We start from the raw sequence: 13,829 nt of genomic DNA, 5'->3' as shown, positions 1-13,829 counted from the left end.
ATCACTCGATGCTATACGCATGAATAACACGCATATTTAAACATCATTTCTGCATGCTTTTATATTATATTGTAAAGGCTGAAACATAGACTTTTGCATAACGCATAATGCATAAGCGTAAGAAAATTGATTGATCCATATGCACGTGCATAAGGAAATAGACCAATCCATTTTCTTATGCTTATGCATTATGCGTTATGCAAAAGTCTGTGTGCTTCGGCCTTAAACACAGAACTCGGAAAGAACTAATAGCCTGTCAGCAAAATCAAATACGTAAATACAAGTGAAACCGCCCATCTGGTTAAGTAAGTCACGTTTCTTTCAACTCTCCATTTTATTTGTCGCATCTATTAATATCGCGTGCAAAGTAGCGATCTTTTATCAAAAAAGTGCGGCGAAGTTGTAGCTTAACTGCGAGCGTACGTATCGTTGGAGACACGATTGGATCGCTTCGAGGAAGCTCGCCCGTGGAAACCGTACGTGGAAGCGTGGACAAAATTGGCCACATAAATGACCACTAAGAAGGAAAGAAAGAGAAAGTGAAGAAGAGGAAAGATCCATGCTTTTCACTTCCTGGCGACCGAGGTTCACGGCGGAGCACGTTTCTCTTCGTCGATCTGAAAGGAGAATGACAGAGGGGCACGAAAGACAGCCTCAAATTGCTCTTATCCACCTGCTGACGTTCAGCTCAGCCTTTACAAATGGACTGCTCTTATCCCATTTTGTCGAGTGCAACGCGCAACGGCCGAAGTATATCCGGAGATCCGTGGCCGATGATCTATAGTACATTGCGCGGATCCCACACCAGCGGGATAATACAAATAGCCGCCGTCTTGCCTGTAAATCGCACGCATCCACTTCGTCCCCGCCACAGGACACATTCAAGACTATATTCTGAGAGGTAAACACCGCGTTTGGTGCTGATCGATAACAAATTGAAAGATGTCGAGAGATCGCAAGCTACTGGTCCCAGTTTAAAAAAAAAACCCATCGGGTCTTTCTTACAATTAGTTCATATTGTTATGTTATATTATTAGAATAAGGAAGAGATATTAGCTACGATATGATCAATGATCGATCCTATTCTAGAACTATGGCTTTATAAGACTTGTAGAAATTCTACTTTGTAAACATTCGAGATGTTGATATTTGAAAATTCGCCAGTATCGAAATTTGGCCGTATCGTTTCAACTCCGGTTATCGATTCGAGCCAGTCGAGTCAGAAGTATTCTCAGAGAGTAGTCCCGCAGTTACGGCACGCACGAGATTCTGCGAAAGTTCAAGCTGGGTCGAGACGATTCGCGCAGCCGTTGCGAAAGCGCCGTGCGCCGCGCGGGAATCACAATCAGACAGTCGGCAGAGATGGCGTTCTAAGTTCTAAACTGGTATACTCGCCGTGCCACGAATTCTATTTACGGACGTCGGGAAAACGCGGTCGATCCGTTTCCGCCTCGTCGACGAAACCGGTCGGAGATTATTGACGGTCCGGGGAAGAAGGAGAAGAATGACGGCTCCCTAAATTAAATTAATTAGGAAAAGTAATTGAAAGAGGTCGGCGAGGGCACCGATCGTTTCTCGATTTAGCCCTGCCAATAAAACCGACTCGAGTGGCCCCACTTCCCGAGGCTAGGACAATTTACTAGGAAGTTCCACCTTCGGGGCGCGTTCAGGTTTTTCGCTCCGTCGCGCCATTCTCCCGAATCGCGAGATTCTCGAAGCCCAATCGACATGTCTAGGTGTGTGTGCATGAGCGCATATATGCGCGTGTTACGAGCGGGAGCCAAGTATCACGATGGCGCGCCCAACGTTTTCTACGAAACCCTCTGCTGCAATTTTACTGCGCTTTCGAACGTTGTAACCCGTTTCGTCCGGGGGATCAAGACTCCTCTCGAATATTCCTCTCGAATCGTTTGCAGTAACGGATTCCACCGCATCGCTCGTGGGCATTAAGCCTTCCGTTTCGTCGTTCTGCAATCGTATTGAACTATGACATTGTGGATGCGGGAAATTATTTTATATATTCATAAATATTTTTCTTACGCTACATGTCGAAATAAATTTAGTTTTCTGTAAGCCACACCGCTCTGATAGTACAGATTGTTAAAGTACGTAAAAATCTCACTTCTTTTTACTACCCTTGCATCAGTAAATGTAAACGTGTAATTTAGTCTGCGTGCGTCCTATTTTCCGCGTTGATAAGAATGGGCTTTATGATGACAGGTGATCAAGATTTACAGCTATGTTATAATTTTACAAATCAAAATTGCGTGATAGCACGCGAAAGAATTAATTTATTTCGACATACAAGAAAAAAAGTTCATTTCTCGCTTCTGAAAATTCAATATTACTGTAATAATAAAATAGAAGTATTAATCATTAATTCTCGTCTTCCGGTGACTGCTACATTAATTTATTCGTTATTAATTTTCTTTCAATTTTAATCGTGTCTAAAATAATATCGTACAAATTTGACTTGCAAAATAATAACTAAAAATTACGTATGACTGTGAATGAATACAAATTTCTCACATTAGTTTTCATAGTCTAATCCGGGTTACATTTCATTTTATTTGCGCGTTTTCATTGAAAAAAAAAAAATATTATTTTTACCTTTTTTTAATTATTTAATTAATAGTATGACACTTATTTTTTCTTGTATTTTTATTATCAAAATGATAAATTATGTATATAAAAAGTTTAAAAAATAAGAGATGTATACATGCACTCTCATTAGAAAAGTTTTATACCGCTTTACTGTTTCGTGCCTCTGTAAAATCTGACTGCATCATTAATCTTTCCAGCTAGGCAATTTGTCTGACAAGTTGTCAAAGCAAAAATCTCGATAAAAAGTCCCATCATTTTTCAGTCAGATCGCCATTTTTTTAAATCCAAACTACTATTAACGAGAGTATACGTTAATACGTTATACGCGTGTAAAACGTATAACAGAGTGTAACCGCAATATAAATGGCAGGTGGAGGCATATATAGTACCCATTTAGAAGTATAAGATATATAACTGACTATAACTGACTGAGTTGAAATAGATGTTGCTATGAAATACGTGCACGTGCCGAGTCGCATGATAAGAGACTCCGCCAATCCGCTTTTCGGGAGAAGAATAGTCTCCAGCTGCTTGGCCGAGATATTGCTTATATAGCGACGAGGAAGATGTCGCGGATTGTAAAAGATTGCGACGGGCTCCACTTGTTGAATCGCTTCGCTCTTACGTTTTGAAAATTCGTCCACGCGTAGAGTACGCTCGTACGGAAATTCCTTTATCCAAAGATATATTCGTCGTAACGAGGCCGCCTTAGATAAAGCACCGTCTTATGCATATGCCCTAATTTCGAATCGTGCGTCTTGGTCAAATGGAGAGGATATATATCCACAGAAGAGACTTCCGCGGAAGCTGTTCGCAACCTCTGGTTATTTGATAAATAACCATAATTTTAGGAAACTTATGACTGATCGTTACCCTGTGTTTATTTTGTTCCGCGAACTTCTAATTTCATCAAATAAGTTTTCACACAGAAATTGCCGATTTATGAAACGTTGATTTGCACTTATTTATACTCATATTGATTTACATTTACTGTTGTATTACGCTTCATTACCTCATGCTCCTCAGATTAATTTTTGGACAGAAACATTATAGAGGAAAGCCGCCGAAATAATTTGAAAACATCGGGCGTATGAAGATAACGTTGGATGTGTACTACAGCTTCGCGTCCGTAAGCTATATAAACTGTAAATTGGTGCTAAAATGCAGACGGCGAGACCGGGTAACAAGGCGCTCCCGTGTTGGGCGACCAAATAGCGTTAATTGAAATTTATGAAAGTGGTCGCGCGAGACGGCCAAGCACGTACGCGACGGGTATAAAAATAAAAAGTACCACGACGTTTTCATCCCTCACTCGTATGAGGGTTCAAGTCGAGTCGCCGCGCTGGAACAATCTATCGCGAATTCCCTATATACTTCTTTTTTTGTGTTTTCGCTGTAAAATGCACCTGTTTCTCATCGGCGAGCGCGCGTGTATGCTCGAAAATAGCACGGCGTCTAATATATCTCTTTCCGCAAAACTTGCGGTATCACGATAGAAAGAACAACGTAATCGCCTCCCGACGTATTACGGTTGGAGCCTCGCTCGACCGTAGAGGGAATAAAGAATATATCTGCATATATGGCCGCGCGTAGCACACCCGGCGGCCGACTGTGTTACACACGGGGGAGATAATTAATCGCGTGTATCAAGACAATTCATTATTCGGCGGCGGTTTCCGCGGTTTGCCGGGAGCACGAGTTTCCGTAATGCTGCGCGAGCTGCCGCGACTGAGAGATAACGCGCAAAATCTTGTCTCGTCGCCGCTTCTTGTGCGTCAGCACGAAGCACGAGCAGTTCGTTGATAAATTCGTCGCGATGGAACAAGAGAGACGTCCCCGTGATTATAACCAGTCGTGAAAATAATCGCAAGCCCATTTTGCTGAAAGCCGCACGTTCAAAGTAATTAGTCTGATTTTCCTCCACCGCCAGTCATTGCGGCTGCGCCTCTCTTGGTATATAAGGTACAATTTGCGCGACTCATTTTGATGAACATTCCAGATGAACTCATCGTAGTAGGAAGGGACAAAACGAAAAAAAGAGAAAAAAGGGATAATATTTTTGTAAAGATAATTATACAGACGCTGAGAAGAATCATATTGCTTTTCTCTTTCTCCTTCGTTCCTCTTTTTTCTCTATTTTTTAGAAATATTTTAATATTATTTATATAAAAGTTATATAATGTTTTATCCATTTCTAATATCATATTAATTTAATATCATATTAAAATATGTTTTATTAATAATTTTTTCAATAGTTGAAATAATTGATTAATTATCTCTTTCTGCCCGAAGTTTGTCTTTACATAAAACTCACTTTATTCAACTCGATTATTTTAATTCATCAATACAGACAATCACGAAAGTTGAACCATGTAAATTTATCTCTTCATGAATTCTCTCGTTCTTATCTCAGGATCTGAAACCCAACTCGTCTTACTGATTATCTTGTCGACTTCATCGCTCTGTCATCACCGTTGATGTACTTACTCGAGTCTGGTGGATGTTGCTTATATATATTATACAAGCATATAAGTACGACTCTTTCTCTTTTTTCCTCCCTTTGGCAGTTTCTTTAGAATAAAAGTTAATAAGATTCAATAAAATTCGAATGCAAAAAATTAGCTAGATACTCCGCGGCGTTACACTTTTCTTCTGACAGAAAGAGAGAGAAAGAAAGTTTCAGGAAGAGAAACAGGTGGGTGGCTCGTTGGCGAGGGTAGTTGCATTTTTACAGGGATGGCGGCGATCACGCGACCGAGAGAAATTCAATTAAGCGGCGTCGTTGAAACGGCCGTCGCTCGTAACGACATTTCTCCGCCGTCGCGGTCCCGCTACTCTTTGAAGTTTATTCGTATTCGCTAAACCGTGAGCGTAGGTGCACGCTCACGGACGCGCGTGCGTGCCCATCTCCGAGGGAAAACCCCGGGAAATTTGCGCGGTGAAATATCGTCTTATTTCGTCGGGGCGCGCGAACGTCACGTTTGTTCCGTTACGCTCCGCGCTCCCGTCTCGCGTCTACGATTTCGCTGTAATTATCTTAATATCTCGCACGTCCGTCGCGTGCAATCTTACTTGAACAATCGTCATTAAAGCAAGAGAAGCCACTCGCACGTTTATTGTCGCTTGCCGCAGCTCGTTGTAAGTTCAAATGTGACTCTCGCAGATTCTATAACTCTTGCCAATTAGCGTCCCGGAAAATTTGAAAGTACTTGTATAAGCGTTTTGTAAACGTTACGATAGTTTGTAGAATATAATTTCACTAAATCTAGCTAAATGTGATTTGACACCTACAACAATCGTCGTTTTTCGCACTTTCGCCTTCAACGTCCGTCGTTGCAGCATGTATCAGCGTATTTTGGAGTATCTTATGTACTCGGTATACATGGTACAACTTATTTACTATGTAGCTACGTATCTTTAATCCTATTATCGCTACGGTAACCTAAGCTGAAATGTTGCGACACCATCAGCTACCCGGACTCGGCAGGCTACGAGCTTTGACCGGTCGAGGTCGCGGCTTATAGGTAAAATGCTTCTCTCCTAAGTCCCGTCTCTCCTATATCGTCATAGATGAACGCGATCTCGGGGTCTACTCGCGTAGCGCAAACGCGAACGTGGTCATTCGTTAAGGGGAGCTAATGTCGAGACCCGGCAGCAACCAAGGGGTGAAACAACTGTCCGCCGGACAGACAGAGACGGCTGCCGGTTAAAGCGTGCACTATTTACGGGCACGGGGCGGCCCCGGACACCCCCGAGGCGCATTTGCACTTGAGTCCATTATTACCTCTGCCACGTGGATTATTCCGACAGGTTAACGCTCACTCGTTAAGTAAATCCCGTCCCAACAGGCGTTCGCGCTTTATACCGGCTCCGGGTTACATGACACATCGTGCCGGATCTACGTAATACGTTGCACGCTCGCGTCTTACCGTCACTAGCATGTGTCATCCGCGAATGTATGCACGTACGTACGTATGTTACGAAAGCATTGCGTCACTGTCGACCTTGCACCTTGCACTTCGCGTCGTGTATTATATGTCCGAAACTTTTGGAAAATCTAGGGTACGTGCATTTTCAACATGACAAAATTCATTGCGAATAAAATAATCGATCAAGTCCGAAGAAGAAATTAAACGCTGTTTATGCAAATAAAATCCGCGACAATTCAGATATTTATTCCAAGGATGTAATAAATAACATAACAAATGCGACATTGTTTAATGGACATGGGAAGAGCAAATAGACATTTCTTGACGTTGGTATAGTTGTTCGAATAAATCATCGAACTCTCATTTTCGTGTATTTCTGTAATTGTAACTGATAAGACAGTGTTTCTCGTTGGCGGTGCACTAAAAGATTACGAGGACGTTCTAATTGACGGTGGGTGACAGAACGGAACGAGGACTGATCTCGAAATTCACGATCGAGGCCTCGGATTTTCTCACGATGTTGGGGGATTCGGCTCGTGCCGCGAGAATATTATCGGGTTTCCTTCCCAGGGGAGCCGTGCCGGTAACACGCAAGAGTTCGCAGATGTTTGGCAGAAGCCCCGTCGCCCCTGGCACACGAGAAAAGAGGCCCCGCACCCCACATGCGTCTACGCTGTAAATGAATTAAATCAACCCTCCAGTTCGCTCCCTTCGCGCCCACGATAAACAAAGATCTCTTGCGTAACCGCGCGATTCCGTACGCCGGTCTCATTAAATAATGAACCGAGACGAAGGGCTCTGGCACTATATCAACAGCTAAAAAGAATTGCTCCGCGTGATTAAAAACCCGATAAAAAAAGGTATCAACTATTAGTAATTTATCAGCGTTGAGATAGAAATGGCATATTATTACCGTTCGCATATTTCATCGCGAGAGAGGCCTCAGTTTCAAAACACGAAACATTTTACTCCGGTTTTTTTTATTGTCGTCTTTGGAAATTAAACCAAATTTTAGCAGGTTTTTTCACTAATAGATGCGTTATTAATCTAACGTAAAATAAACTGCGATTAAATCGATATTGATAGAGATAGAGAAATATTTCGTAAATCTTCAGAAATCTCAGAGTAAACTCGTAATGTTTTTCGACATTTGTCCATTTGTCCTTTTACATTCAATTCGAAGGCATGCCGTTTGCAGTCTCACGTTAAAATACCGCTTATCGGATCTCCGGTGACTCACCGGGCGATAGTATTTTACGGTCTTTCGGTCCTCTTCCTTTTCCGTTCCACGGTAATGCCTATATCCTCTCGATCCGTTTTGTCGGTATTATGGCACCCTCAGGAACAAGGCGTTCCTCCTTCAACACTCGCGAAGCTGCGGAGTTTCATGACCGCGGAGAGAGGCGCGAGATTTCCCGAAGAAGAGAAATAAAATACGGCACGCTTTCTTATTCGATTTACCCCGCTACCCCGTCTATCCTTCTCGCCATTATTTGCCTTTAACTTCTTTCCCCGGCGTTCACTACTTTCCACCGTCGACAATGGTACACGGCCTCTCTCGCTCTTTGTCTCTCCTCAGCTCCTCCGTTTTCTATCTGAGGAAAGAGAGATGGCGGATAGGCGCAGAAGGGTACCGGCAAAGTTTCCCGAGAAAGAAGCGAGCGCAGTCGATTTTTCGAGTTAATCAGGCTCCGCCAACGCCAGACGTCTCGGAGTTTAGCTTGCTGATAGAAGAAGGAAGAACGAGAGATAGCGAGGCATCGGACGAAAACGAAAATGCGAAGCGGCACCGAAGTGGATGGCTGGCTACGAGGGTTGCGTATGAAGCTGGAGGATCAGCACGTACAAACGCTGGAAGAAACGTATATAAAACTCGCCTTCCAAAAAGAGATAAACGCTGCGGAAATCGCTGTTTTGCTGACCGATCGAATTTAGCCGCCGTCAAACAGTAGAGACGACAGACAGGTCGGGTGATTCAATCAAATAAAAAAAAAAGAAAATTTTATACGTCTCACTTATTTCTTTTTGCAGTACTACTCCTGATTCTGAATAAGATAAGAACTGAACCAAGATAAGATACCCAATAAATTTATAAAGAAAAATTCAGTAAGAAGGAATACATATGCAGCGTCAAACCAAATAAAAAAAACGTGATTCTCTTTGCAAGAAAATTTTTTACTAAACCATTCGATATATTCTTGTTACCATTAACAGAATTTGGCGAAAGTATATATGTATCGCGAAACTTCCGAGTAAAACGTTCGTATACGTGAAGAGTTCCTTGTACGAGCGCGTTTGTCATAAAGTCTCCTATTCATGATAAGTTTCAAGAGTCACTTTCGAAGCTGGACTCGTCCCGATCTGAACCGTCTGCAGCAATCGTAAACAAATTTCTTGTCGCTACATTTATTATGCGCGAGAGATGTTTGCCGACTGGTCCCGATCAACATATATACAGCGCTTTTCCGAGATATTGGGGAAGTTCATCTCGCGATTTCATATAGAGACATTTATCGCTCATCAAAAAGCAGCTTGAGCCGCAGAATCTCGTAGACTCTAACGTACTTCAGACATTAATTAGAATAAAAGAATTGTTTATTAACTGCAAAGCAATAAACGTATCGAGGCAATGTCTATTTGTCAAGATAAGAACTGAACCTAAATAAGATACCCAATGAATTTATACAGAAAGATGCAGTAAGAAAAAATACATATGCCCCGTCAAACTAAATAAACAAAGAAGAGAGTTTTAAACGTCTCACTTATTTCTTTTTGCAGTACTACCCCAAATTCTGAACCAGATAAGAACTGAACCTAGATAAGATACCCAATAAATTTATAAAGAAAAAGAAGAAAAATGCAGTAAGAAGTCCGGTAATTCTTTGACGTTTACGCCGTCCGCACGAAATCGGTTCGAAAGCGCGCATTTTAATTCGGAAAAATATCTATTCAAAGGAAAAACAAATTGAAAAGAGAAATTGGTTGTGTCGATTATCATATATATAAAACAATTCCGTTTATAACTTATAACAGTGTATGCACACATCGAGTGTTTTAATTATGCAAAAATAGTGCGCGCGCGGTTAATGGGTCATAAACAAAGCCGATAATATACCACGGCCTCGGAAAATTTATCAATTATTCGTAAATAATCAACGACAAATCGCGGCTAACTAATTAATGAGAGATACTCAGTCAGGGTCGGCAAACATCCCGGAGAATCGCGGTGCCGGATAATATACACGATAGCCAGCCAATAGATCAGTTGAACGATGATAATAATTGCGCGCGGGGTAGCCGACAGCCATTAAAATCTAAACACACGGGGAATTGGTGAAGGGTGAATAGGATATGCGTCGGCATGCAGCGGGTATATACGATAACTGACAGCCTATCATTTTAATAAATCTAATCTAAATGGCATCCGATTCGCGAAGCAACGATTCGATGACGCGCAGCCTTTCGACGGCTATTTTTGGTGCCGTTTATCGATACGGATGTCGCGATGAGATGTCAGTATTCAACGCGTATTTGCAATCTTTGTTATTCAGCTCATCCGAAATCCGCGCTATTGTTGTGGCCTACTAGCATTTAGACGCCAGACAGACAAATCGCGAATAAAGCAGCTGCAGGCAATTAAAAATAATGGGGATCGATTTCATCTGGGGAGGAAATTGCGAAAATAGCCGCCGGTGAGGACGTGCGGCTTCGCTCGAAAGCCCGAAGCATTATTCAAATCGGACGTTCGGATGGCGAGGTCCGATGCGGGGGGGGGCAGGAGAGGGGAGCACGAACATTAAAACATAAAAATTTATTTCGGCTGCCTCATTCGGAACGACTCGCCCTCGTGCCGATCGAGAAAGAGAGAAAGAGAGAGAGTAATTTGTGCGATTATATACGATGATGTAATTAACACGACCCGGAGCACGTTATTACCGCTGTGTCGAGTTTTTTAAAGTCGGACGCACATACGCGACTCCAATAATATAATAAAAGTTACGCCGGCGATGCGACACACGGAAAAAGCGGGATAAATATTCAGCGTGTAAGCGTTCCCTCTGTAATCTCCGGTCGCTCCTGGAACGAGTCGCACGGAGCGAGAACCCGCGCGTTTTGCGATTCTGGTCAAGCTGGTCGCGACGATCGTGATGAATTACCGACCGATTGCACCCCAGGAGAAGCCGCGCTTCACAACTCAATTTCGAAAGATATACCGCGCCCGCGCTGCGGCGTGCTCCGGAATGCGCTTTAGAACCATGGATGGAATCAAGGCAATACGTATTCGTGAATCTCGATTCAATCCGCCGTTCGAGTATCATATCATTGGGCCGGAGAAAATTGCTGAGTTATCGGTTTATACTATCCAAGCTTAATTGAAACTGAAAATATATACCAAACCGAGTTCGACATTATTTAACGGTCGTATTTAGCAGACTATGTGTCGTATTTATAATTATATATTGTTAGACTCAAGTAATAATTTAGAGAACGGTAAAATTAATTTCTACTGAAATCAATTTGCTCGATAAGACTACTGACATGAGAGATTGAATACAGAGAAATTGGCCGGAGAAATTTACGAGTCGAAGAAAGCGCGGTTGATCTGTGATATGCCGTATACATCAGTTATAGCCGTCACCTTGTCAGATCTCGACGTCGCGCCACGACACGTCACGTCTGTTCTTTAAGCACTATAATACTCGTACGAACCCGAGTCTATTGTTTAGAAACTACCGGCGAAGGATTTGATCGCATTCCCAGTTGGAACATGCGCACCGACGCGCACCGCCGCGAATATCGCCTCGGATAATAGACTTTCGCGCGGAGAATCGGGGATGTGGTATTCAAGGCGCGAGTGTTCCCTATAAATCACATTGTCCGCCGGTGTAATATATGCCGGCTGGATCCCGATACCCACCTTGAAAGGTATTAGGTAAGTCGGTCATCGGTATCGCGCGGATACTTGGGTATTACCTGTCCCCCTCCCGAGGCGGCAAGCTGATTGCATTTGAAAGTATGATCTCTGTCGTCCTGCTCCCACCGCGAACTCTTTATCAGAGTTTCCTTATTTTAATATAGTGAAATAATCTGATCGTGCGTTGACTCGACGAGGACAGAACGACGCTCGACCTTACCTATCTTCGCCTTACCCTTCGCGGAAAAAGAAGGGAGGGAATCCGTTATCGACGAATGAAAATGAATATTAATGGATCCGCGGGGCGCGGATCTTAATATGCAAAAGAGGGATACCGGGATGCCTCTAATAAACGAGATTTCCGGGATGGTGTAGCGTTGCGGCACGTAACACGGATATCGGTTAAATCTCGGTATATTCAATAATTACGGTGAATAATTGAATTCATGAAAATAACCGCGATAAATTAATGCGGCAACGCTATACCGATGGCCGCTTACGCAACGATAAAGATCGAGTCGAGCCCGGCCGAGCGCAATTTTCGCTCGTATATATATTAATTAGATATGCAAGTAATACCCAATTACGCGTCGGCGCGACACGGCGGCGATTTTTTTTTCTCCCCCTCGTATATTTCCGTGTAAACGCCGCGGCGGTGGTGCTTTTGTATCGATCCGCAATAATGCTAAGATGAACGCGTTGCGCGCGTCGTTACACCTGGCTTATCCATCAATCCATCTTTATGGCCTTTCTCTCATTAATAGTTTTCTCACCCGCCCTACCGGCATTAGTACCGCCACGTTTTCACGACAAGACGTCGTTAACGTCATCGACAATGTGCTTCGGGCCCGCGTGCCACGACAGCCGCACACAGCGTTATATAGCTGAAATCGAAGTTGTCTTGTAAGTCCTCTCAACCCGGAACCCCTCTTCACGATCAATGACACGCCGCCAATGATGCTCCAGAGACTCCCAATGCTTCTTATATCCGCCAATCGTTACGATCGACGTCGTCGACGTCGAGTTTACCCGTAATCTGTGAATCATTCGGCGTTAGTGTATATAGGAGGCGATATTATATATATATATATATATACCCCGAGAAGCATATTAATTTAATAAAATTTCAATGCGCCCGTACAGACGCGGTAATAACATCTTTACTTTCGATCGAATAACCCGGGAAGCTATCGATAAAAAAATCGCTCGGTGAAGTTGTCAAAGATGGTATGGTTAAACTTCTTTGAAATTTCCTCCGGATCTTCTTAATTCAGAGACCCTCTTCAAGATAAACGGCACGCCTCAGTGATTCCCTATAAGCACCTCGGTTACTTTCTACATTTTAATCGACGATAGAATCGCCGTAATCTGCAGATCGTTCGTTATCATTCTCTCGTATCAAAGTTATTATCTTCGTCCTTAAACAAATCTATGCGTTGGAATTTAGAATTAAATTCAATCTGACTGGGAAATGGTCGCAGTCACCTGTTATTGAGTAAGAAAAACCTAAGAAATCGAAAATAACAAAATAACACGATTAATTTTTTTTTAAACGATATCGGCGATCTGTCAGGATTGCAAACGTGAGTTTTCTAACGGATGTTAAACAAATTACTGTAACATATGTAAAGGGACATTTATCACGCGTTCTTTCAAAGTCGCCCTAGGCTCGACGACTTTTCATCGTGGAACGGACACGAGCGTAGCCAACGTAAGTGCGTCGGCATCGATCATGCGGCGGCTTGTCGAAGATGTCACCGGAAAGAAGATAGAACATTTAATCAAGCGAAGTCCCTTCCGGGACTTCCCTCCGTCGGAATGTGCAATTAGTTTCGGGGAAGGGGGGGGCACGCGGAGGCCGCGTGACGCATATATACGCCGCATTCCCCAGGCCGGAGTGTTTTCCGTTGAAATGCCGGCCAACTACGTTAGCACGCGTCGGATATCGGAGCCATATCGAATACAGCCACCGGATTGTTAATTCGATGTCGTACGCGCGCGTACGCCTCGTTAGAAAACAATCTCGCTAATTCGCGCGCACCCGTGCGTCCGCGCGGGCGACCCGTTAACGGGCCGCCGCCGCACGATCGCCGATAAATCGGATAATCGGACCGTATCGCAGTTAACACGGACACCCGGTTCAAAACGGGAAACAGCAGCCACGCGCGTTGGTAGGAGCAGTAGGAGCATCCGCGAGGTAATAATAGGCGCGATCGATCCGGCGAAACCGTCGTTAAAATGCACTCGTGGTGTACGTTCTCCCGCCCGTTACCGATCAGACGACAATTTTCGATGTATACGAGCTCGCATTCGACCTATCTACTCGGGGACTAATTAATTCGCGGATGCGCTCCTAGATAGGCGCGACGCCGCCGCCGCCG

At 43.5% G+C, this 13,829-nt stretch overlaps 1 protein-coding gene across 3 annotated transcripts in view; it reads right to left on the bottom strand.

The window, feature by feature from the left end:
* Ed (hemicentin protein echinoid) overlaps positions 1–13,829 on the bottom strand; it is a 225,964-nt gene that overhangs the window by 192,841 nt on the left and 19,294 nt on the right. The gene's annotated exons all lie outside the window — the stretch shown is intronic.

This window comes from Temnothorax americanus, unplaced genomic scaffold, assembly GCF_048541705.1.
Source record: "Temnothorax americanus isolate GAGA-0224 unplaced genomic scaffold, ASM4854170v1 Scaffold32, whole genome shotgun sequence".
Taxonomy (NCBI): domain Eukaryota; kingdom Metazoa; phylum Arthropoda; class Insecta; order Hymenoptera; family Formicidae; genus Temnothorax; species Temnothorax americanus.
Note: the sequence above shows the minus strand (reverse complement) of the source record. Positions and strands in the feature narration are given on the sequence as shown.